At 51.7% G+C, this 26,078-nt stretch overlaps 1 protein-coding gene across 27 annotated transcripts in view; it reads right to left on the bottom strand.

Moving 5' to 3' along the window:
- PTPRS (protein tyrosine phosphatase receptor type S) overlaps window positions 1-26,078 on the bottom strand; it is a 148,313-nt gene that overhangs the window by 102,392 nt on the left and 19,843 nt on the right. For 3 of the 27 annotated variants that reach the window (XM_065042582.1, XM_065042587.1, XM_065042593.1), the window contains exon 1: window positions 23,255-23,318. The exons of 20 other annotated variants lie outside the window; for them this stretch is intronic. The gene's annotated coding sequence lies outside the window, so the exon portion shown is untranslated. Of the gene's footprint in view, window positions 1-23,254; window positions 23,407-26,078 lie in introns of those variants that run through there. 4 more of the 27 variants (XM_065042598.1, XM_065042603.1, XM_065042578.1 and 1 more) reach the window with 3 other exon arrangements.

Below are 26,078 nucleotides of genomic sequence, written 5' to 3'. Positions count from 1 at the left end.
CACAACCTTGCAGAGCCCCAGCTCCAGCAGGTACCTCCAGGAGTTACCGTAACGAATGAAGCCCAACAAAACACGGGTGAGCAGCAACACCCGCGGTGCCACCCGGGGACACCGAGCCCCGCAGCTCGGCCGGGGCTCTGCTGCAATTAGCATCTTCCACACGAGACAAAACATTAAGAGGCTGATAAATAAGCAGAAATTGGGAGTAACATTATCCTGCCTGGCAGCCTGATCTCACCCTGTTGGGTTACTTGTATTAAATATGATTTCCGTCCCTTTCTGCTCCGAGCAGCTGTAGCAGCGCGGTCCTGCCGGGCTCACAGACGTCCTAGCCCAGAGGTAGCTGCATTTTATTGCTGAAGATAAAGCAACCCATAGGCAGCCTGGCCACACCAGGGATGCATTAGAGGCAGCTTAAAACATTTATAAGCATTCAGAGATTGATAATATCCCTCCTACAGCAAAGAGCTCGCGAGAGGACCTACCCATTACCCAGCATTCAAAAAGACTCCACCTGGTAGGCACGTCATTTTATATTTGACTTTAAACCAACATAAGGGTTTTTCTGACAAGCTGGTGAGATCATCTCGGTGGCTTTGTTAGCAGTCAGTCATCCCAAAACCAGGCAAAGAGACTTTTCTGAGCATTCACAATGTTTTCATGATGCCGAACAGCACATACGCACACGCACGCTCCCGCGGGAGGCGGCAATGAATTAAACATGCAGTAATATTGAGTCGGCAGGTGAAGACCATCAGCACGCAACAGGCCGGGAGAAAGATGCTTTTTGTCGTCCATTTTCAGCAGGGCAAGGAGGCGCGTTGCCGCAGAAAAGCTGGTTCTTCCCCTCGCCATGAGCGCGGGTGCAGGAGCTCTGCAGAGCCCAGGACCCCGGGTCTCGGGAATGCCTCGTCCATCTTGGGAGCGCCGAGCCAAACGGGAACGGCTCCAGCAGCAAATCTCTCCTCGGGACGCGCAAAAGCCACCATATTGCAGAAAATGCTTTTATTCTCGCTGCACCACCTGGAGTCACCGGGAAACGCAACTTTCTCTGTCCCCGTCAATTACTGAAGGGAGAAACCTGCCGGCCTGTGAAAGGCAGCTAAAATCTCTCCATTTCAGGCCTGTCCATCGGCCTGAATTAAAGCCCAGACCCCCAAGGCGATAACCCATGGCTTGGAGGATAACCCTCTTGCCTCGGAGGGGTCAGCGTTTCCAACAACACGGACACCAATTAAAGCTTTTAACGAGGCAAGCCCAGGACCTTACTCAGCCCTGAGCAGCCTTCACCCAACGCTCTCCCTCCTAATAACCTGGTGCCGCAGCCAAACGATGGGCGCTGGGCTGCCTTAAACACTTAGGACAACTGTGAATTGCCTCCTTCTGCTCCATAATGACCCCACCATGTGTCCCCCACGCTGGTGTCTGTCCCTGCTTGGGCAGAAGGGATGGATCCCCTCCCGGACACCTCCCAGAGCATCTCCAGAGAGAGATTTTATTTGGTTTATTTGGTTTTTAAAGCCTCCCCCTTACCCCATTCCCACTCCAGCCTCAGCTCGGGTTCTCTCGTTAATCTAATTGTTCTCCTAATGAAGATCTGCAATTCCTCAAACATTAATTACCAACAGCAGCAGCAGCTGTGGAACAAGAGCTCCCTGTTCCTAATAATACGCTTCACACTTTCGCCTGCCACAGCTCAATTTAGCTTCGCGTGATTTGGCTGGGGGGAGATAAATAATATTCCGGCTACGGGGCTCTGCAGACAACCCAAAGAGGAGGTGACGCTCTCCCCGTGCCCAAGGTGCTCTGGAGCACCACAGGTCCGCGATCAGCTGCTAAAAAACCCTTTTAGATCCCAGCTGCAGCCCCTAACCCGCGGCACAGGCTGCGCTGCCATCGGGCACCGTCTCCATCACACGCGGCTTTCAGCAGGTGTAAAGAGCTCTGCAAACAGCTGGAGCCGGGCCAGCTGGAAGCAAAGGAGAGGTGCTACATCCACGGTCCCCGTCCATACGTCGAGCGCTACGACAGCGCAAATAAACCAGCGAGAACGTGAGAGCAAGGGCGGGAAGGCAAACAAACCGCTGTCGGATGGGCCCGGGCGGTCAGGAATGAGTCGGGATGGAGGCAGAAGCGCCAGAGCGGCTGCAGGGAGGGGAAAGCACGAGCCATTATTTGTTTCGCTCCCAGTAAAATGGAAATAGAAATGAAGGGGAAGGTTAGAGGTGACGGTGAAACTTGACGCTGATCACAGGCCTGGAGGGAAATGCTCATGTAGGCGCACGCTCTGCCTCGGCGCAGCACAAACCCATCCCAGCTCCTCTGGCAAACAGGGGGATCCCCAGCACCCCTAGAACGCTCCCATCCTGCCCATCAACCAGCAGCAGCTTTGGCTACAGCCACGGAGATGAAGGAAAACCCACCGCGCAGGCCCATGGATACCATCACCGCAGCTCGTGGGGCAGCTGATCTCTCCCACACCCTGCACGATCCGCTCATGGAAAAACACCATCCGCAAAGCTCAACCCTTCCAAACGCAGCAGCATCGGCACCTCTGGCCCAGGGGTGCGCGGGGAGCCAGACGTGCCCGGGCGGAGGAGCTGCCGGCCGGTCCCTCCGCACAGAACAGCCGCAAAGCCCCGCGGGGAGCGGCAGCTGGAGCGGCCGGAGCCAGCGAAGCTGCGCAGCCCCTCTCGCCAGCGCCCGCCGCCAAAAACACACAAGGGGAACAAAGCAACGCACGCAGACAATGAAAGAAAACCAACCCGCGAGAGTTTGCAGCGACAAAGGCAAACAAATAGATTTGTGAATAAATATTGATTGGGCAGGAAGGCAGGCAAACCCTTCCAGAAACACACGCTGGCACTGGGTCCCGCTCCAGCATGACGAGCGGCCATCAGCGTTTCATGAGTGTCTTTGCACGGGCCGTGGTTTGAGCTGCTTGGCGGGGTTTTGGGTTGCAGGGGGTACCAGTCTCCTCCATGCCGAGTATCGCACACCAGCATTATCCCGAGAGATTTCAAGAAATAAATGCATGGGCCAAATGGCAACAGAGCCAGCGCTGGGCAAACTGTGCAGCACGAGGGGGAAAGACCCTCTATCCACCCAAACCTCCCTCTGGGAGAGGAGATCGCCAGCTAATGCTTGTAGGCACTACGGGCTCAGTTTGGCCTAAAGGAGTTAAGTTTCCTCCAGCCAAAGCACGAGGCTGAGTCAGAGACCTGGATTCAGACACCACTCCGCATTCCCTTTTTCCTGACCACAAACACATCTGTGCATACCCCAATCCTTCACGGACACACACACAAGCCTTTCATCCCGGGAAAACCCCCACGGCACTGTTGCTTTGCAAAAATTAATTAACGTGCCCATATGGGGAATTTCAAGACTCGCTTTTCCAGCACAAAGCAGGCGTCTCCAGCGGGGATGGGCACCGGTTCATGGACGGCAGCACTGGGATCGCAGGGTAGAGCCTGGTCCCGATGAACCTGCCCTTCCTCTGCCTGGCACAACCCTTTGTATCCACCAGTGAACCCCCTGCTCACCCCCACTTTGCCTCCTGCAGCCCCCAAAGAGCCACAAAAGCACCTGAGCATCAGCATCGCTTGTCTTCGGTGGCTTCCCACTCAAATCTCAGCCCTGCTCTGCTTGCGGATTCCAACAGGGGCATCGAGATTGCAGAATTCACCTGATTTACCCCAGAATCGTCACACTTGGGGGAAAAAAAAGGCATTTCAGGGCTTTTCAGGTCATTGCAAACTGGCTGGAGGTCAAAACAGGCTGGACAAGGTCTCGCTGCTGCATCCCGGAGCTCGTCAGCAAACGTGATTTCAGGGTGAGCATCACGCACGGATCCTGCACGCCTCCAAAAAAAGGCTTCCTTTTGTTCAGCTCCCTCCCAGCACAGCAAAGAAACCCCAGCGCCGTGAGGGGCCGGGGCCGCTGAACACAGCTTTCCTGCTCATTTCTTTTTCAATGAGTGAATTAGCAGGCAGCCAGCCGACTTGAACATCCCCTTATCTCTGCACCAAGCTCGCTGCCGAGGATTTGCATAATTTTAATCTTTCCCACCAATGAGCATGAAAAAATTAGTTTTCCACTATTTTATCTTCTATTTGTGTTCAATAAACAGAGCTGGCGGCTTTGCTCCATGTATTTATACCGGGAACCGCGAGGAAAGGGGTGATGGGGGGTGAAAATCCCGCATCTCCAGCATTTGGCCAAGTGGAGGGTTAAACCCAAGGAGGGAGATGGGGGGAAACCAGCAAAACTGCTTCACAAACTGCAGCAGGGGGGGGATTTGAGACTACAGCCCAAATTCCCTTTGCCCAAGCCCAGTTGTTTTCTCCAGTCCCTCTCCTATCTCCCAGCACCAGTTGCCAGGTTTCCTCCATCATTACGACCTTTGATTTTTCCTCTTAGCAAAGAGTTTGCAGGACTTGCCTCAAATCCAGGCTCTACATCCCAAAATCACCAGCACTCTGGGGATTGGGAGGGAGGCGCTTGGACAACGAGGTCCCACTGAGAAACAACCTTGACTCTACTAGCGAAGAACAGAACAGGGTCACCCCCAGGCCCTCGCTCACGTTTCTGCACCTGACAAATGTTTCTGCTCTTGTTCCTGGAGATATTCGGCTCTGCAAGACGGGTCACGCTCGGCAGCGCCCGGCGGATCCAAAGTTCTGCCCCTCGCCGTCCTGGGCACGTGCGGCTTTGCAGGATCCTCCATCCAAACCGCTCACGCTTTGCAGGAGGGGAGGGAGAGGGAGCCATGCAGAAAATCACCGCCAACGCAGGGCTTTGGGTGCTTTTTTAATGGAACGCATTCTTTAAAAGAAAAGGATTCACCAAAAATCAGGCTTGTCCATATAAATCAGGCACTTAAAAGAAAAAGCTCCCGCTTGTGCTCTTTCTGCTGCACAATAAGAGCATCATTTTTGGCAGCACGCAGCATGGGGGGATGCAGAGCCCCGTGCCCCACGCCTCTGGATTGCACATCGAAATCAGCGCCACGTTGAAGAGAAAGAAAACGCAGAGAAAAATCGAGGCGCTCCTTGCGTGTCCCCCGCTCCTGGGCGAGGTGGAAGGCACGAGCAGGAAAACACATGTGCCATTTATTTCTTCCCCAAAGGCAGGTTGGGGCACGCACCGGCCTGAGCTGGGGACAGAGTCCCACTAAACCTGGCCCAGGGAGGCCCCAAAGAGGTGCCCCCAGGCACAGGTTTAGAGGAAAATGCCCCCAGAGTGCCGGGACTAACGGCAGTGGGTGGCTCAGGGGAGTGGGGGTGCACTGGGGGCTCAGGGGCAGCAGGACAACGAGGACAATGCCCGGAGGAGCCGGGTTCTCCCTCCCATCCCGGCCCACGACCAACTCATCTGCACCCAGAGGTGCAATTACCTTCCATACGTTCTCTATTTACGCTCTAGGAACCATATAATTTTCTAGACCAAAAACATAATTAAAGAGTCAGAGCTCCCTGGAATGGAGCCCTCTCTCCTGCCATCGCTCTTATCTCCTCTAAAAATACCCCGGCACGCAGCCCCGTGCCAAGGGTCAGCTCCCGCGGGGCTGCGCCGTGGGGAGAGGAGCAGCACCCCTGCGATGGGCGGCCTGCACGGGGAACGCACCCAAAAGCACCCGCTTTGACCCCAAAAAGGGGCTGCCCCAATGGGAACGCTGTGCTCCGCACCCAGCCCTGCTTCGCTGCAGTCGGGGTTCCAAGGGAGATCGCCCATGCAAGGAAAGGTTAATTCATGTTTAACTTTTAATGCAGTTTATCTAACCAATTTTAAAACCTTGGGCAGACAGGCTAATTGAGAATTAAGGGGACTCTGACGATCATTGCTCTTCCAACAGAACCAGGCTGAGGCTGCATCCAGTTTATTCCGGGATAAATCCAGCGTTCCAGATGAGATGCAAAGGCACATGTGCACAGGGGAATATCGGACCGCAAAGACACCGGCTTGTCCTGGATGACAACAAAAGCCCTGGCTCTGGTGTCCAGGCGGGTTGGAATGTCTGCACAGAAGGAGACTCCACAACCTCCTGGGCAGCCTGGGCCAGGCTCTGCCACCCTCACCCCAAACAAGTTTCTTCTCAAATTTAAGTGGAACCTCCTGTGTTCCAGTTTGCACCCATTGCCCCTTGTCCTGTCACTGGTTGTCACCAGAAGAGCCTGGCTCCATGCTCCTGACACTCCCCCTTTCCATATTGATCCCCAGGAATGAGTCCCCCCTCAGTGTCCTCTTGTCCAGCTCCAGAGCCCCAGCTCCCTCAGCCTTTCCTCACACGGGAGATGCTCCACTCCCTCCAGCATCTTGGTGGCTGCGCTGGACTCTCTGCAGCAGTTCTCTGTCCTGCTGGAACTGAGGGGCCACAACTGGACACAATATTCCAGGTGTGGTCTCCCCAGGGTCCTGCCCACCAGGCCTGCACAGACACGGGTCAGGAGCTGGGCCTGGCCCCCGGCCACCACAGCTGCGCTGGGCCCCGTCCAGCCCGGCGATGGCTCAGGGGGGCTGACAGGGGACCCTGTCGGTCGCTGCTCCTTCCCAGCTCCCATCTCCTTCATCTGCTTCCTGAGCCCAAGGGCCACGTCCCCCAGCAAAACCAGACGGTTCCCAGGGGGGGTCTGGGTGGGAGCGGGTCCCGCAGCTGTGGCGGTGCCGCACGTGCGTGGGGAGGTGGAGAAGTGGGAGCAATAACATGGGAGGAAAGAAAAGTAAAAACCAACAATGAAACAGCGCTGGGGGAGAATCACTCGCCTGGACTTGCTGTAATTACACTCCTACTGCCGAACACAAAGCTCTTGGCTCGGCCCTCTCATAAAACTGGGAGAAGGAAGGTGAAAGAAATATATATATATTTTTTAAATATCCTGAAGGGTCAAAACAACCTTTTAACTTGTCAACTAACAAGTTCAAACAGGACTGCAAGTACTGCTTTCCATAGCTTCCAGGGGGAGACGTTCACCCAGCCATCCGAACTCAAGCCCTCCAGGCCTTGACGGTTTTTGCTACAGCCAGAAGAATCAAGGTAAAGGTCCTGGCAACACACCCCAAAACCACTTCCCGGCAGGAGCAGCAGCCTGGACACCGCGTTCTGCACGAGACAGAGCTGCCGAGCTCCAGCCCCATCACCCCACGTCCTTGGGCAGATCGTTTTGCCTTCCAGGGCCCTGGTTTCCACATCCTTCCCTGTAATTATGCCCTTCGGCGCCCGCTCCTGCTCTCCGCCCGCCCGTGCCGCTCAGTTTATCACCTGCCAGCACGAAGCCACACGGCCACGGAGAAACGTTCTGCCACCCCTTGGCCCCCGTTCACCTGCTCCTTTGCAAACGTTTCAGCCGAATCAATGCAAATTCCCAGTAAAAACCACTTACTTTGATTTAAGAAACTGCTCCTTGCAAACTCAGGGCTGGCCACGGTTTTAGCGTGAGCTTGTTCGAGCATCGCACAGAATCCAAAGTACATATAGAGCTCCCATGAGCCGAGCAGTGAGTGAAAAGCAAAGGGACCCCTTAAATTTTGCCATCACTTGTAATTTACATGAAGATTTAAGTCTGCTCTGACAGAACCTTCTCCTGAGATTGCTCAGCCCGTACACAGCCTCCCAGTAACAAGGAAGCCACCTTGAAGGACAAAAAAGCAGCACGCACAGAGGTTCAGTGCTAACTTCAGCAAATACAGTCTCCTCGGCTCCCTTTGGCTCCGTGTGCCAGGTCTGTACGTCCCTCATGCCACCCTAGTGCTGATGCTGCCGAGCCCAGCGGCAGAAAACCTCCTGAAAACTCACTGTTATTGCTTGAAGCGCCGAGCCCGGTGGCAGAAAACATCTTGAAAACTCACTGTTATCACCTGAAGCACCGACGGCCCTCTCGGTCCTCAGCGCCATCCTCAGAGATGCCCCGGTGGGGTCCAACACGGGGAGGTTTGAAAGCTCCTCCAGCACGGTGAGGATGAGGATGCTCCTCTTCCTTCAGGATTATTTCAGCTGTCCAAAGCAATCCTTCCCAGGCACAGGCTGATGGGTCCAGCGAAGCTCCTGGAGGCAGGACCAGATGAGCCGTGGGGATACACTTACAACACATCCAACAACAAAGCTGATTTCAGGTTCTGAAGTCACTAGAGGAAGGGTCCAATGAGGACTTTTCCATGTTTGTTTTCTCTATTTTTCACTCCGGCCCCTTACACAATATTTACAAGGGAAAAAAGGTGTCTGAAGAAGCAGCTTAAAAACACAGGCATTTTTGTAAATCCTCCTACTTCCAAGATTTTATCAACAAAAGAAAGGAGGAGGAAGAAAAAACATAAATAGGAGTTTCACATTGACAGCGTCCCTTTGAACAATTTTCAAAGAGCTCCACTACCAGCTCTGCTATTTGATTTTGGTTTTCTCAGAATATCTCCGGCGCGTTCCTCCGCGTACCCAACACTGCAACTGCACCAGTTCAGGTCCCTTTTCTCAACTGTTCCTTGAAGAAATGTCCCCTGGGTGAGCAGCCACCACAACAACCTCAGATGTTTGCCCAAGACCGTGGATGTGCCGGGATGTGTTTCAAGGTTTGCTCAGCGCACGAGGGTTTGCACATTGATGCTGAAGATCCAGGAGTTATTCCCAGTGGCTTTTCCCTTCGAGGCAGAGTTGTGTTCCACCAAGGATGTCCAGCATGGAGAAGAGCTGAGTCTTTATTTTGTGTGGGATCATTATGAGTGACAGCAAGTAGGAATCTTGAGCATATGGCAGGCTTTGGCAATTAAAGATATTTAAGGCATCAGAGCCTTAAACCTTATTGTTAAATTATTTTTTCCAGGTATTGACCTAGTAAGGACAAGTAAAGCAAGAAGAGTCCCTAAACCCCATCACAAGCGGATTGCGGAGACTAGGGAGAAATCACTCCTCAAAACTGGCCATCTACTCCTGAACCAAACAACTTGTGCACTGTACAAAACCAGGAAATCCTTCGTTTATTAACCCAAATCTAAAGCCAAGAATTTAACACACAATCTTAGTGGCGCAGGGGGGGATTTGCTCATGTGAATAGTTTCATCCCCCCAACAGCGGCCTGGCCGCTGTGCCCTTACCCGACCCAGCCGCGGTCCGAGGCCGTTGGGAAAGCGCTGCTCCTGTTCTAGTGATGCTCGGTCGATACCGCCATCCCCCCTCTTCGCAGGGAGCAAGCAGCACATAATTCCAGCTACTACACAGCACAGGGAGCTCCGGGCAGGGGTAACTGCAGGAAGAAAGCACCTGCTGTCTGACCCGAGGGGCCCGGGTTGCCATCTCCCATCCTTTGCTTGTCTATATTTCGCCACCTTCAGCAGCAAACTAAGTCTGGAAAGGGGATGGGAAATGAAGGTTTGTCAAGGACTCTGCGGCAAATAAAAGAGGTCGGGGCAAATCACCCAGCAGCCAGACCAAGGGAAGCAAGGAAGGAAAAGGTTTGTGTCCAGGGAGCTGCACAGGAGGCTCCAGGCCCTTCTCTCTCCTCCTGAAGCAAATGTCAAGACCAAGGTTGATGGAATGCTACAGCTCTTCCTCTCCATCCTTGGAAAAATAAATAAAATAAAATAAAATAAAATAAAATAAAATAAAATAAAATAAAATAAAATAAAATAAAATAAAATAAAATAATATCAACCTGTGTGAGACAGGAGGCCCCGGGACCTGCGCAGCTGACACTGCAAGTGACAGAAAAGTCCAAGGGACAATCAAATTCTGATTATAACGGGAAAGAAGAGCTGTATATACATGAGCACAAACTGTAAATAAATGGGAAATAAATCCCCTGGATATGGTGACAGCAGCCCCCAGACAGATCTTTACAAATTGCCTTTTACAAGTAAATAACATTATATCAGGGTTTATGGGCTTCCCCGAGACGGGCAGGGGCAGCGCTGGAAATGCTGTAATGGCATCAATTAGGCAAAAGGCAGAACTATACGGATTTTCTTAGTGCCCACAACGTGGCTCTGCCCTACAGCGGCAAGAGGACATGGGGAAGAGGAAAGAAACATGGTCCAGCATCCCTGTGTGGGGGAAGCGCTGCTGGAAAAGGACATTTTCCACCACTCCTCATGCCAAAGGGCCATGGAAACCACAGGAACCCATCCCCACTTCACCCCTTCCATGGCCAAACCATCCTGCCTCAGTTTCCCCCCGTGCTACACCAACAGAGAATGAAGAGCTGTTTAACAACATCAAGTATCTAATTCACTAAAGATGTTTAAGTGCCTTGAGATTTCTGAAGGAGCTGCTATAGGGAAGGCATTAATTTAAATATCTAGTGGCACAGAACATAATGCCAGGCAGATTTTCTTCCATTCATTTTATAATAGCTTAATAATCCTCAAAATAGTTTCATTGTTAATACTCCTGTTGTGTATTTTATTAGGGCTTTTTAGATTGTAAGGTAAGGTAAACACTCCACATTTCTCTAGCACCTACCAAAGCGCTTCTCAGAAATAATTACTTCAGCTTCAAACGCCCGCGTGGGGGGACCCTTCCTATTTAGATACGGGTGCATCATCCCTCCTTTCATCCAGAGCCACCCAAGATACTCTGAGGTTGAACAGCAGCAAAACGCACCCTCCTCCCTCCTCCCCCGGACCTTCATTACCAGTTATTGTCTCCGCTCTTTACAGATCCCCTGATTATCACAAACAACAGCCGCGGATCCCGGGCTCTGCCAGCCCACGGCTCTGCCCTGCGGGCGCCAACTCCTGACCCCTGGCAGTCCGGTGACACAGCTGCTGTCAGGAGAGAAACGAGACAGTCATTTATGGGTGTTTTTAAGCTGTGGCTATGAAAGACAGTCCAGACTCCAAGAGAGCGCGGCAGGCATCCCCTTTTCCTTCTGCTCCCTGCGACTGCGGGGCTGCCGATGCTCCTCTGGCTTTCCACAGATGCATCCTTGGTCATGAGGAAGGAATTGTTGGCCCTGAGGGTGGTGAGAGCCTGGCCCAGGTTGGCCAGAGAGGTGGTAGATGAACCATCCCTGGAGACATCCCAGGCCAGGCTGGACGGGGCTCTGAGCAACCTGAGCTGGTGAAGATGTCCCTGCTCATGGGCTGGATGGGCTCTGAGGGTCCCTTCAACCCAAACCCTCCTGTGATTCTATGATCCTGCATGATTGCAGAGCTCCACAACGTTCTGTGCATCTGCCATCGCGCTCGTTATCCCCATCCCAACGATGAAGAACAGAAGGACCGGAGGAGGCAGCGGCTTGTCCAAGCTCACGGGGGATCCCTGTTGCATAAGGGAGGGATGGAGCTCAAGTGCAAACCTCAGTTTATCCAACTTTCGGGTCATGTTTTAGCGGTTTGCACTTGCAAGTTTGGAGGCTCCATGTCCAACACACCATGGCCGGTGGGACCTTCCAGGGCAGAGACAGGCTGAGCGAGTGAGGACAAAAAAGCCAGCGCACCATCAATTAGCAAACCAAGCACAGTGACACCAATGCCACAGGAGGACAGGAATGAGGGATGGTAAATTTCTAGGTAAGTCTTCCAACGTCTACACTGAAAACCACCCGCCCCCAAGAAAATACAGAGAAAGAAAAACGCCAGCTCAGCCAGAGTCACTGATGGAGAAGCCCCGGGGTATAGCCGGTTATTGAAGTTTTGCAACGTAAAGCTTCCATTATTTATTACTTTTTTAGCAAAGGAGAGGAACAATGCATCTCCCTCCTCCAAAGGGAACATCCGCGCGACATCATCTGCGCATTGTCTCCCCGGTTTATCGCCGCAGCGCAGCGCCGAGCAGATTCTACCCCAGGGCAGACACAAAACCACAGGGCCACGCTTTCTAATTATACCCTCTATTCGCAGGGAAATGGTTTATTTATTAGCTCTTTGAGCTTCCCTTTCATTCACTCGCGGTCCCGGCAGCGAGGGGCTCTCGACAAGAGGAAATTTATGAGGTTTTCTCTTTTCTCCACCTTCCCCGCGCTCCCACCGGCCTCTCCCTCCGCTCCCCATCCAGCATTCCAGCCGGTCTCATCACTTTTAATTCAATAACTCGCGGTATAATTACTCCGTAATAACACTATTATCTTAACGTTTACTCAGCAGCTGTGATCCCCTCACAGCGAGGCGAGGAGGGAGCGGAGCCGGGATTCTCTGGGGAGAAGCCATGGGGAGAGTCGCCTTTCTGCAGGAAAATGACCCAAAACCAAACCCCGTTCGGAGACGGAGATGCCGCACAAAGGACTAAGAGCCGGGGCGCGCTTCTGCAGCTCCAGTCCCTCCATTTTATCTCCTTTTCATCAGAATCTGGCAGGTTTTGCTGGCAGAGAAGAGCAAGAGAAGGGACGCGGCGTCCGCACAGCCCAGGGTCTGCAAACCACAGAAGCCATTTACACCAACACTGGGCTTCATAATTGCCTGAAAAAAGCACTGCCCTTAGGAAAACGGGCTGAAAATGGGGGTAAGCAATAGTGAAAGGCCCAGTGAAGGACAGAACTGTGCTCTGTGCTATAGGAAACATCCTCTCCTGCAAAACGCATTTAAATACAAATATTAACCACTTATATATTACGCTATGGCTCGCTACAAAGACTGGTTTTAATTCCCCTCCAGCAACCCCTCAGAAAATGGGTTTTGACAACAGCACACTTGGCTAAGAAAATTCTTCTAAACCCATAGACTAAAACTCAAATAACTCGTGCAGCAAATGAGGCAGAGAGCAGCCTATTAAATATCAGACCCCATCAGCTCCGAGCTCGCTAGAAAGGCAGAATTACACCCTCCAAGCCTTACAAAGAGCTGGGGTGTTGGCACCTTTTGCCTCCTTGCTGCGGTTTGATTTGCGATGATATTTCAACAAACAAGCCCACTGCATATTTAGGCAGAAATGTTCCTACACGCAGCACATTAAAAACAAGTCGCTGCAGCCCCGGTGTGAGCCAACGCGATGCCGGAGCCTCCAAGGTGAGGTCAGGTTCATGCAGATATCAGATCCCGAAATCACACCCGAAACTCGGTGCGAATACCAGCGTTTGGGAATCATTCACACTATCACGCATCTTGTTTCATCCACACGCTGCAGCGGAGGGGTAAACACAGTTTATTTTGATTGATTATCCATCGCTTAATGCAGAGCTGTAATTCCATCAAGCCATCAAGGCGATTCGGCAATTATATAAATCAGGGGAGGAACGTGCAAAAGGTTTGTCGCTCGCAACTCAAAATGGAATTTCCTCATATTATATCGCTGCACATTGGCTTGTTTTTTAATAACACACAGGTTGTTTTGCTTTCAAATTTGTTCACATGCCTCTCCCATATACCAATCCACTGGTTGCTGCCGACGACAGATCACATCTACATTAATAAGACTTTTTACGCCGTCTTCCACTCCACAGGAAATTTCCAAAGCAAACTAAGGCTGAAATGCAGGTGGTGTGATGAAAATCACCCCCCGCACCGCACACAACCCAGCGCCTCCAAACAGCTGAACCTCAACAATCCCAACCGGGTGTAACTCACACGGAACAGGCGACTTCCCACCTTCGGCTGGGCTATGATAGAAGATGCTACGGGGAGCCCTTGGTACCGCTCAGGTTCCATTATTTATAACGTTATATAAAGCCGTTACTACCGAATAGATCTTGCGTGTGGACGTAATTATATGTATAAGCATTATCATAATTAAATCTACAATAAAGTAAATAAGACAGTTTATGATGCATTATCCAGACATTGTTAGCGAGTTTTTACACCTATTTAATTCATATTTAGTAGGAGGCAGAGGAAAGTGCCTGCAGAGCTCCTCAAAACTCCTCTTCAGGTCAGAAAAGGAATAAATCCCAAAATCAGGGCAAATGGCCCCAAACTTGCAGCCTCATGTCAATGGTGCCAGTGGTTCTGGCTCGACCGCATCTCCTCATCCGGCTGCACGGCCCAGCCCTGTGTGAGACACAGAACAGCTCCTGCCCTCACAGAAAAATCATCAGGGTTTGTAAGGGTTGAGGGTAAAAGTCTCTTTGCCTCCAACAAGAGCAGATTTCAGCTCCGGGCTCAGCAGGGACCTGTGCTGGGAATCACAGAATCCCAGAATGGACTGGGTTGAAAAGCCCTCAGAGATCACCCAGTCCAAGCCTTGGTCCAACTCCAGTCCATTGACTAGATCATGGCACTAAGTGCCATGGCCAATCTCAGTTTCAAAACCTCCAGGGCCGGTGAGTCCAGCACCTCCCTGGGCAGACATTCCAATGCCTGACCACTCTCTCTGCAAAGAATTGCTTTCTCATCTCCAGCCTCAATTTCCCCTGGCAGAGTTGAAGCCCATGGCCCCTTGTCCTATTGCTGATGCCTGGGAGAAGAGCCCAATCCCCACCTGGCTAGAACTGCCCTTCAGGTAGTTCTGGAGAGTGCTGAGCTCAGCTCTAAGCCTCCTCTTCTCCAGACTAAACAAGCCCAGCTCCCTCAGCCTCTCCCCATGGGTCTTGTGTTCCAGTCCCTTCCCCAGTCTTGTTGCTCTTCTCTGGACCCGCTCCAGCACTTCAATCTCTTTCCTGAGCTGAGGGGCCCAGAACTGACCACAATACTCCAGGTGTGGCCAACGCCACTCAACTCACCGCGATTATTATTTTTCTTTAAAGATAAATCCAACAACTCTTCTTGAATTGTAGGCCCTAAGTCAGTATTTATTATCTGTCTTTTCGAGTTTTTCTGGGGAATAAAAAAAAAAAGGAAAGAAAAAGCCCCGCACTGAGAAGCCACCGAGATAAACTGGAGAAGCACTAAACATGGTGCCATTAAGTGAGAGGAGACTCTGATGTGACACCGGGCTGCTTGCTGGCACTATAAATTATTGCGCACTAAAAAAGTTTGTTAAATGCTCCATAAACTTTAACACATCGCTGAAACACTTTGAACCAAGGATTTTATTTGGCTATCCGCAAAACGGCGCGTCATAGCCGGCAAAGAACAGCAAACGCGTGTTTTTCTCTAAAAATTACGGGTATGTTTTAATTTCTAGGGGTCAGAACAGTGAAATTAATACAAGTAGATTTAAGGATTCCATGTCACGTCTGCTTCGGCTGAATCTTCAAACAGTGATGGAGTCTTTGGGGTTCACCCCTCTTCTGGTACCTCTGACCTCTGTACTGTGAGAACCAACCAAGCCCTGGGCACGAGGCAGCACCCGGAGCCCCGTGAAGCTCCGATGAGCTCCCCGAGGAAGCAAATCGCATGAAACCAGCAGAGTGAGGGCCACACATCGGCTTTTCTATGTATTTCCCTAAATTTGCATTTCCAAAGCTATTCCAGGAAAGCTAAACCAGCCAAGAAGCCAAATTCATCCTGAAAATAAATCCCCAAATGTTTTAATATTCACGTTCATTCCTCAGCACAAGGAAAACGGGGCCTTTCTCAGCCTTTTGCCATTTTTTCCCCTAAAGAAGAAGGGAAGAAAATCAGTTCCCCAAGGGGGCAACAAGGTGTGAGGCTCCACTGGCCCTATCGCCTTCATCTCCACCAGAACCCAGACATCCTCCAAAGGAAATTTTTGCCCAATAAAACTTGCTGAAAAACCTCAAATCCACCAGCTGGTTTAAGCATCATTGGCTTTGCATAAAACCTAAAGCCACTTGCAACATGTCACTCATCTTCCCTATTAAGCCTAATGGAAACCGTGTGGCTCCCCGCACAGGGACAGACGCAGATTTGGATGAGTTGCCCAGAGACAAAGAGGGACCGATATCAAACCTGCACTGGCACATTGAGACCAGGGACACAGGGGACAGACTGGGGTACAGCCACGTGTCCCCAAGTCCAGCCCTGTACAATCCACACAGGCTGTCGCAATCTTTTCCTGGTTTATAGCACGTAGTTACTCCAGCGCCGGCACAAGGGACAGAAATTCATTCTGAATCACGACTCTACCTGGGGCTAAATCATTCGCTGGTGCGATTTACGCGTTCGCACCTCGCCGGGCGGCGCGTGAAGCTCAGCGCAGGTTCATCACTCATTTCGGGATATCGCTCCGGAAGGCGCTGCCGAGCCGAGGTTTGCTGCGAGGAACAGGGCGCTCGGTGCTCCGTGCGACGCTCCACGGCAAGAGAAACGGTCCTGGTAACGATTCCGTCCCCTCGGGTGCTGCAACCATCGAACCGGAGGCAGCGGTGATTCATTTGGTTCCGCACACCGGCAGCACCCAAAAGCAAACGCTTTGGAGGAATCACCTGCCTGGGTGAAGTTTTGTTCCTATTTCCAGCCACCGCCGCTTGAGAGCATGTGAAGCAGGATGGGATGAGCCCGACCACAGAGAAGCACCGGCCTGCGATGTCCCGCAGCATCCAGGACACCAAATCCATTAACGCTGGAGAAACGGCGGCAAACAACCAAGTTTTGCTCCTTGACGTGTGTACTCAATGCACTAAGAACATGGATGGCATGAGAGCATCCCAAGGAGAACAGGACCTGTACAATCCTGCAATATCGGCACTGGGGGGACCAGAGCCATCCTGGGACACATCTCCAGCAGGACTCACCCCCCTGGGAAGCCTGGAGCAACCCGAATTTCTGCAGGTCTTCCCCATGCCCAGGGCTGCAGCTTCAGCCCCAGCACACACACCAGGTCTTGCTTAGTGAAATAATCCTTTGAATTCAAGCAGCTCCCATTCCACGGAGCACCACAGCTGTTCACTTCCCCACACGCCTTTTCACAGCGAGCTCTTCCCTCCGCTCCCCATCCCCCAGATTTTTCTCCTAAAAGTTCAAATAAACACATTTTCAGGATGGTATTTGTAACTTTATCCCTTCTTTTTCATTCTCTTTCTTTTTCCAGAGCAGTGTTCTATGGCTGTGACTTCAGAAACCTTGCAGACGCAAGACTTGCCGCATCGCCATGGCCCTTGGCCACCACTTTGCTCAACACAGAGAAGAAATCAAAATTCCAAAGGCAGCTCAAGAGCTTTGGTGTTATGGCTACGGCAACACAAGGAAAGACAAAACCATCCCCCCGTCCAAACCCCCCTAGGTCTCTCTCGTGTTTTGCAGCTCCTCCCTCATTTCAGCCCCAAAGTTTCCTTTATTACACATGAATTTCCTGCTCGTCTCCACCTCAAATTTTCTCAATTTCTTTTGGAAAGGGAAAAGAAATCACCCATGAGGGCTTATTTTACAAGACAAAACCAGGGCTGGATCTCTGCTGCACACTGTCCACGTCTGGCAGGTGGAAAGGGCTGAATGTCCCTCCCCACACAAAACAAACCCGGTCCCGAACAAAACCCATGTTTACGGCACATGCGTGCACACGTAGCCCAAAACCATGAACCAAAGGCCCAAACGTGTCTCTCAGGGAGCCGACTGCCTCCCAGCAGCGTTTCCAGGAGGCAAAGGCGGCAGGTGTTATTATTTTGACACGTGGATTTGATCGCCAAACACGGCACTGGTTGGAGATTGGATTTCACTGTGGCTGTTCCTCGAGGTTCCCGTTTGGGCCCGTTCCTGGTGGCAAACCGAGAAGGACCGTGTGGTGCATCCCAGCGACATCCCCAAGAAAAATAACCACCTTCCCCTTTCGAGGCCACAGCAATTGAAATATCTGCCCTCAGGGGAGGCTTTTTCTCTCCTGCTCCTTGACCCGAGGAGACTGGGGCAAAAGATACCGCACATCCCCCTCCTCCCATCTGGAAAGACGGATGGACGGGGACACACAAACTACCCAGATCCTGTAACAGAACACGGTGAGAGGCTGCGCTTGCTTCCTTAAGTAAAGGATAAAGTTTAAATTTAAGCTGATCTCTGGGGAGAGAAAGAGGTTATTGAATCCATAGGAAGCAGCAGGGAATAAACCAAGTGACCCCGAGGCCAGGCGCAAGCTACCAGGATTCCCAAGGGTTCCAGAGCCGGGGGACAGACCGGCACCAGATTTACTGGGGATTGTTTTCATCCCCTGCTCCGGCCGCGCACACATTTCCCTTGTGCTGCCTTATGGAGAAAACAAATGTCATTTCTTCGGGGAAACTGCAAAGACTATTTTCTTTCCAATCCTCCCCCCTCTCCGCATCCTCCCCACTTTGCAGCTTGCAGAAAAGTGCCCCTAATCCCCAAATTCTCTCTTTACCTGCAGCAAGAGCTGAAACCCTACCCGTCCCCTCCCCCAGCTCTCCAACCACACTAATCCATCACATTCCCGGCCTTGCAGCCCACCCCCAGCCCCGACAGCAGCAATCCTGGCACCAGATGTCCACGGACAAAGGCAGCGCCAAGCATCAAAAAGCAATCGCCCCATCGCCCCTGTCCCGATGGGGCCCCTGGGCAAAAAAAGCGAGTTCAAAGCGCAAGAACCGTAGGCCGAGCATCCTTCTGCTGCTACACAAGCATCCTGCCGTTGCACGAGCATCTTCTGCAGCTGCAGGAGCCATCCTGCTGTTGCACGGGGACCTTCTGCTGCTGCACGAGCATCCTGCCGTTGCACGAGCATCACGCCGCTGCTGCACGAGCATCTTCTGCAGCTGCATGAGCATCTTCCGCTGCACACCCTGGGCACCCAGAGAGGGATCGCGTCCCTCCCAAGGACACGGTGACAAAACACAAACCGCAGCTGAGCTCGCCAAGGGGTTACAATCCCCCCTCTCGGATCAGGGATTTAAAACAGGGGTCGTTGATGGAAAATAAAAGGGATTTTATTAAGAAAAAAAAACAATCAAAACCCAAGCAAGACATCTGTGCTCTGTCCACACGACGGCTGAAGCAGCATTAGCAGCGACTTTGTTTAAATACGAGTGTTGCAAACCTCTTCCCGGCATCCTCCTTGCTGCCTGCCAGGAGGATTTTGCTAGCCAAACCACGCTCTAGATTAGCCATCTGGATTATCTGCATTTGCTAAACCCGACCGCGAGACCAGCCTTTAAGACAACACACCCATCTCCAGGGATTTGTTCATGGAAAAAAGAGTGGAGGGGGTATAATCTCCACTCCACACCCTCAGTAACTTTTCAGATGCACTGATTTTTTTACCATTTTTTCCCTTTTTCTTCTGTTTGTAGGAGTTTGGTACTATTTGTTGCGGTATTGGGCCATGTTATTTACATCAGCCTCCTCCGCCAAGTCCGCTGGGCAGCTGACAGTCTCAACCCCCATCCGAAACCCACCCAAAAACCAAAACCAGTGTTAACGGAACCAGCCCAAGAGAAAACCCAGTGCCCTGCCCAAGGAGGGAAGCATCACGTTTCTAAAACTGATTATTTGCAACAATTTCCCCTGTTGGCTTTTGAAATAGCTCCAGCTAATGGTTTCCCTGATTTTTTAGGGGAAGAGCATCTCTCCTGCATCCCACACCCCGAGCATCCCTGAGCTGAGGGGACAAATCCTCACACAGCTCCAGGTGCTGAGACTTGGGGGAATTTTGACCATTTTCCCTATTACACCCAAGTTTAGCGCTGCTGCTACAGCATCATTTTATTTATGGTATTACTTCTGTCATTATAACGATCCTACATAAATTCCATATACTGATTCCGCAACAATACTTGCTGCTATTATAATAATGATCCCATCTGAATGGCGCAGGTGCCATTATCAGAAAATCTGTTTGTAATAGAGAATCAACTGCAAAAAGAGGCATTACGCCCAAATGAACTATTTAAGAATTACCATAAACAGGGGGCCGGCCTCAATTCCCTTCGCTGCAAAAGGCTGGTTATTGTAAATAAGAGAGCAAGTCAGAATTAGCAGGTAAGTCATCCCACGACTGGGGAGCTGATGCTGAAACCGAGCACCGTGTGGCTTCCTCGCTTGAATAAAACCAGATTTTAATAACAAATTTTTTGCGACACACAAAGTGCTAACGAGAGCACTAATCAGTACATGGAGAAATTGAAACACACCCTTATAAACCCATTAAAAAGTTATCCGTAAATAGAAAGGAAGGGCAGAGCAGCTTCTTGAGAAACCCAAGCTCACCCCAGCACACATGAGCTCATGCAAAATTAAGGCGGCAGCCACTTTGGAAATGACATAAGATGCATGGGGAAAATAAAGGTGTTGCAGGGCTCAGTTTGATAGATCTCCATCCTGCATCAGCCCGTGCACGTTCCCAGCTGTAACATCCCCCAGGTGCCTCCTGATTCAGGTTTCACCCACCACAACAGTTATTACTCCTACAAAATAGTTCTGGAAAGGCAGCTACTCCTTCAAAGAGAGCTTCTAACAGATGTTTTCCCACTGTCAGCATTTGAACAAACACGGTGTCTCACACCTTCCGCAGGCCCTAATTTTACCAGTTCAGTCTACATGCCGGCAAACACAGCATGAAATAAATTCAAGTGTAACAAGATTACACCTCCTTGATGCCACGGGATGCGCCGCAACCTCCGCCGAGCCCAGCAGCAAAGCCTTGCATGGGAATAAAAGTATTGCTGGGGTTCAAAACCTCTTCAAACTGAGGGCAGAGAATGGCTTGGAAATGGGATCCAGAGTCTTTCATCTCCAGGTGGCTGGTTTAAAAATTCAGCCCAGGTGAGCAGCATCTACAAAGCCCTTACTACAGGAGGGCTGCACGGGAGCCAGCGTGAAGTGAGTAAAGCGGCTTCAACCCAGCGCTTTGCAGAGCGGTGTCTCACAACCTGTCACTCCCACACCTTGCACCACGGGGCAGCCCCAGAAAAGGCACCAAGATGCGATCGTGCAACCTCAATTTTCTCCTTTAGACACGGCCGGGTGACGCCAGCACTGCTGTTCTTTTTTGGCCCGTACTCACATGCAACAAATGAGGACGCTTGAGCAGAAATCAGAGATAGCGGGTCTATTCCTGGCCTTGCTGCCGCGGGAGCTGGACGAGCCTCCCTTCTGCCTTGGCTCTTTTTGGCCGAACAACGTGGCACTTCAGCTCTTTCCCCTGGTCGACCCTACAACACTTCACAGAAAGGAGTTACGCATCGCTATCACAGACAAGGAAGCCAGCAGATTGCCAGTTCCCCAAGGCTGTTTTTCTGGCACGCTCCTTAGAGATTAAATCTAGTGAAATAGCTGCGCCGTACAAGAATCTGTACCCACAGGCCAGATTCAACAGCGAGGGTAAAGAGGGTGCTTGAAACTCACTGTGATCAAGGTTAAGAAACACAATAAAACACCATATCCTGCTTTTCCAGCTCTGCAGGGTAATGAGGGATTTCCTCATATACCTGCTGCAACTGTCACCTCTGCAGGAATTTAGTACCTGATACTAAATTCACTCTCTGTCTGCACACTGAACCTTCAGACGGTTTATTTTGGTACCTTCATCTCCCCCCCTAAAAAATGATATGTCTCTCTTCCAAGTCAAAAGCATAATTGGGCCTTCTCTGGTTTCAACGCCTTTGAAGAACCACTGCTTTGCCTTCTGGCTGCAGGAGGAGGACGCGGAGCAGGAGCCTCGACGCTGCCCCAACCCTCATTTCTACCCTGACCGGCAGCAGGATTTGGAACAAGCGTCTGCGCTTCTCCTGCAGGTGATGTACCTTCTTCCGCACCAGGATCAATGACACGCTCCCCAGATGATACAATACACCTTCCCTTCTGCTCGGCAGGTTCTTGGAGGAACAACATGAAAGGATGATGAGCATTGTGGCTTTTACTCCATCCTGTGCAGATCCCTCCTCCCTGGTGTGGAACCACCTCGTTTAACTGGGTCTGAACCAGCCTGACCCACCATCCTGGAGCCCAAATCCCAACACACGCCCCCACAGCCAGCGAGAGGGAGGCACCAATCAACTCCAGACGCTCCTTATGTTACACAAAACGCAAATCACGAAGGAACTGCTAAAAGAGCTTGATTAACTCAAATGCACTTTTTTCACTTCCTCCATTTTGGCAAAAAAATAACCCCAAAAAGCAAACAAAACACCGAAAACCCAACAACAAAACCCAACAACAGTGCAAGTCTGTAAATAAAGATTAGCCTTGTAAAACACCAGGGCTGCCAAGCACCTCTGCAGCCAGACGGACCAGCGCTGAATCACAGACACCCAACGCGGAGCTGCTTATGAGGGAAGAAAAACTTCTCAGTGCAGGTGGTTTGTTATTCTCAGAAAAACCTCTTCTTTTCGGCAGATGTTCGTCTGCTCCGTGTGTGGCAATCCCAGAGCGCCTGAATTTGTGATTTCTCCTCCGCTAAGTGACGTTTTCAGGAGAAGAGAAATGAAAGGAGAGCAAGACGCAGCTATACAAAGCACAGGCTGGAGAATCCTCTCTTTTTTTTAAGAGAGGAACCATAATGTTAATGTTTAAAACTGCTTTTCATATATAGTAATGACCAACTTAATCTTTACATTTTTTTCCTTAACTGCGGCAGGGTTCTCCGCCAACGAACAATATAAATTTAAATTTAATTTCAAGTGTTCTGTTAACTGCCTCGAGTCAGACCAGCTGCTGCGAATTCAAAGTTAGAGCCTTGACGTTAAACCTACCTGCAACAGAAAAGTGTTTTGCCTTTGCCAGAGTGAGAAAGAAATCATAAAGGGATAAAACATGGCCATTTCTCAGAAAAGTTCAAGCTACACAGCTCCCGCAACAAAAATGGAGCTTTTCCCCCCCCTCTTATGTTGCTAAAATTAGGTGTTTTAGACAAATCTACACCTTGAGCTTGAGCAGTAGTATAATGGCTAGCAAGCAAGTCATGTAAAATGGAGAAAGCGAGTTATATTTTAATCCTGGGAACCGAGCACAGAAGTTGTGCAATGTTTACAGTGAATGCATTTTCTACGTTACTCAAACGCTCAAAGCCCGAGTCCTGCCCCAAGCGTCGTGCTGCAGATCTGGGCTGCCTTTATTCATTAAAAAATAAACGGTATTTCCAGTATGATAAAACAAAAATACAGTAAAAGGGGTAATTTGGAGAACAGGGTGAGCGGGAGAGCCGGCCCTCTGTACCACAGGCGAGCGCTCCAGCATGAATGGGGGATGCTGGGCACGGTTTTTAACACTTTGTCTCTTGTTTTGCAGCAAAACGCTGAGGAATTAGAGGGACAAAAAGGGGGAGAAGGGTGGAGGGGTTCCCCACCGCTCGACAGATCGCGCCCGGCCAAGAAGATTTAGGCAAAAAGGGGAATTTTAAGGTTTATTCCGCCAAGAGGGCGGCAGGACCCGCCATCACCCCCGGCCGCGCTGGACGGCGCTACCAGGGGAAGGCCGGCTCCTCTTCTTCAAAACGAGAGAAAAAAATGATATTTTAAAATCAAACCGACTGTTCCGAGTCTCGTTTCGGCTCCGCGGAGGGGCTGCAGCGGGAGAACCCCCCGGGGACGGGCGCGGAACGGGCACTTACCGGGAGGGGAGGGGAGCGGACCGGCCGTCCCACCCGCGCCGCCCTCGGCACGGCGGCCCCGGCGCCTCCGGGCCCACGGGCGCCGCGACCCCGCGGAGCAGCCCGGCGAGGCCCGGCGGAGAGAGGCGGGGCCGGGGCGGGGCCCGGGCGAGCGGGGGAGCTCAGGGGGCAGCGGGCCCGAGGGGGCGAGGGGCCCGGGGCGGGGGAGGCGCCGCGGCCCGGCGGGCCCCTCACAGATCCCCTTCAGACCCCTCGGCGGGTCCCTCACAGATCCCCCTCCGGGTCCCTCACAGACCCCTGGCGGTACCGAGTCCTCATCGGGGACTCTGGAGCTGAATCTTTGGGTTCCCCCCCTTGGCCTGACCTTGGGGTCCCCCCGCCCAGCCTGGTCACTCAGAGCACCCCCAAGGCTGGGCTTGGAGCCCCGCCTGGTCCTTCAGGGTGCATCTGGTCCCTCTGGGGTCCCCTCAGACGCAGCCCTGTCCTCACAGGACTCCCCAAAATAAAAAGCAAAAGCTCCCCCCAGCATTAACTCAGCCTCTCCTGCCCGAAGGGGAAACTGAGGCAGCGCAGCTGAGCTCTTCCCTCAGCACATCCCACCCAAGCAGGACTCAGTGCCCCCCAGGGCCCCCAAAACTCATCCAGAGCACAACCCCCCAGCCATGGGGGTGTTTGAGTGGTCCCGATGACGCTGGGCTAATACCCCGCCTAAAGATTTTTGGCAATGCAAAACCCAACAGTTCTCATCAGGTCCCTGCCACCTTGGGCTTGGTTCCACCATCAGATAAACTCTCACCTCCAAACACTTTGAAAAGAAAAATAAAAAAGGCAGAAAAGCCAACAACAAAAGCCACAACCTTCTCATTTATTTTTCATGGAGCTCCACAGACGTGCAAAGCTCTTGCAGCCATCTGTAAAGAGAGAAGGTAATTCCTAGCCTGAGGACTTTATAGTTTAAATAAGACATAAACGCAGCAAGGGAGGACAGAGAAGAGAGAGGCGAGAGGGGGTGTGCAACAAAAGGGTTTCTTCAGAGAGAGATTAGGATATCACGATTGCTACATACGCGCCTTTGCATTGACTCTATATAGGATTTCAGAGCAGCTCTGTTATCTCCGGGCACGAACAAAACACGCTGTACTTGCTCTTTTCCAAATCATACCAAGAAGCTGGAACCAAACCAAAAAAAAAAAAATCACAACAAAATTCCTCCCCCCCCCCCATTTGGCTATTTTCTAATTTTCTTTTTTCTTCACACAGATATTTTGCTTTTTTTTTTTTTTTTTTATTATTCTGAAAGCTCGGGGTTGAAAACCCTCAGTCATCTGGGAATTCAGCGAGCCAGCGAGTGCAGCGGGTTGAGCACAGAGCCGCTCTTGGCAGCCCCAGCACGGGAAGGGCTGCGCTGGAGCATGTGCTGGGAGACGGGGGGGAACGCGGGGGGCAAAGGAGGCCACGTACATTTTGAGGCGAAAAAAGCCTACAAAATCAAGCATCAGCAAGGCCTGCCGGGCGCGCACGCCAGCGCTGGGGGCTGGGAGCGGGGGAGCGCGGGGAGGAGAAAGGCTGGGTGGATGGAAGTGAGGATCCAGATTGAAAACAGATGGGATTTTTCTTGCCAACCTGACATCCGAGAGCGCGGGAGGCGGGGTAAAACTTCCCCTCGGAGAGGCTGCCAGCCAGGAGATATGGGAGCGGGGGGGCTCAAAAACCCCAGTTTGGTTTAAAAAAATCCCTTCTTGCTCCCTCTCTCTGGGGCTCCCTGGACAGCAGAGAGGAGCCCGTTGGAGCTGGGTTGTTTTTAATAATTTGAGAGGTTTGATTTTACCATTAAGCGTCTGATTCATCTGTTCCTGCCTGCTGGAGCTAAGCCCAGCCTGGCAGTTAATACTTGCCCTAGGAGATGTTTTAGGGGCACTTTGCACCCACACAGATCCCTCTGCACAAGCAGATGCAGGAAACTCGTATACGTGCATGGAAATAACCCCGTGCACACCTTCGTGCACGCTGCGCCCGGCTAAAAAACCCGCAGCTCAACACGGGCCACAACCTGCGCCCAGGGACCAGCTGGGCTGCGGCAAACCCCTGCTTGAGCACGGCTGCGAAAATCCACATTTCCACAAAAAAGGAGGCACCACAAACCATTGCAGGACCTCACAGCGCTTGGTACAGCCCTGGGCACCCGAGCTGGCGCCTCCAGCAACCCCTAAGTTTGAAGGAGCTGCAAACAAATGATGCAACGGCCCTGAAGTAACTTTGGGGTGATTCACCAGTCGATTTGTAGCTGGTTTGGGGCGGCACTGAAGCTTCTTCGCACTTGGCCCCTCCATCCATGCAGCCCACGCTTCAGCACAACAGGGACCGGCTGCTGCAAATCCCACCCGCGGTGGCAGAGGGGTCCCTGGGGACACAGAGGCCACACAAGTCCCCATGATAAGCGACACATTTTGGGATAAAGATTGTCGCAGACCAGCAAAAGGCTGCCCCACATACATCAAGCGACTGGCAAAGCCACCGCTCCGCAGGGCAGGGGTGTCCCCCGGCCTGGCAGGGACATGGGGTCCGGCCCCCCCGGGATTTCACAGCTACTTTACAAACCAGAAACAAAAAGTTAATGGTGCGGGCTTGACCACATATTTTCCAAGGGCTCTGGGAGACCGGCTCTCCGCAAGCCGGCTAACACACACTCTTTTCATTCAGAGCTTTAAATACCCAATTGTGTCTGTTTTCAGCACGCTCATTTTTAGCATTTTAATGATATGGTCCCCAGCTCTCACCCTCCTCGGATTGGCCACAGTGTGGGGTTTTTTTTTGCTTTTTTCCT

Source organism: Columba livia, chromosome 27 (genome assembly GCF_036013475.1).
Source record: "Columba livia isolate bColLiv1 breed racing homer chromosome 27, bColLiv1.pat.W.v2, whole genome shotgun sequence".
NCBI lineage: Eukaryota > Metazoa > Chordata > Aves > Columbiformes > Columbidae > Columba > Columba livia.
The sequence above is the reverse complement of the archived record's forward strand: the minus strand, read 5'-3'. Positions and strand labels throughout refer to the sequence as shown.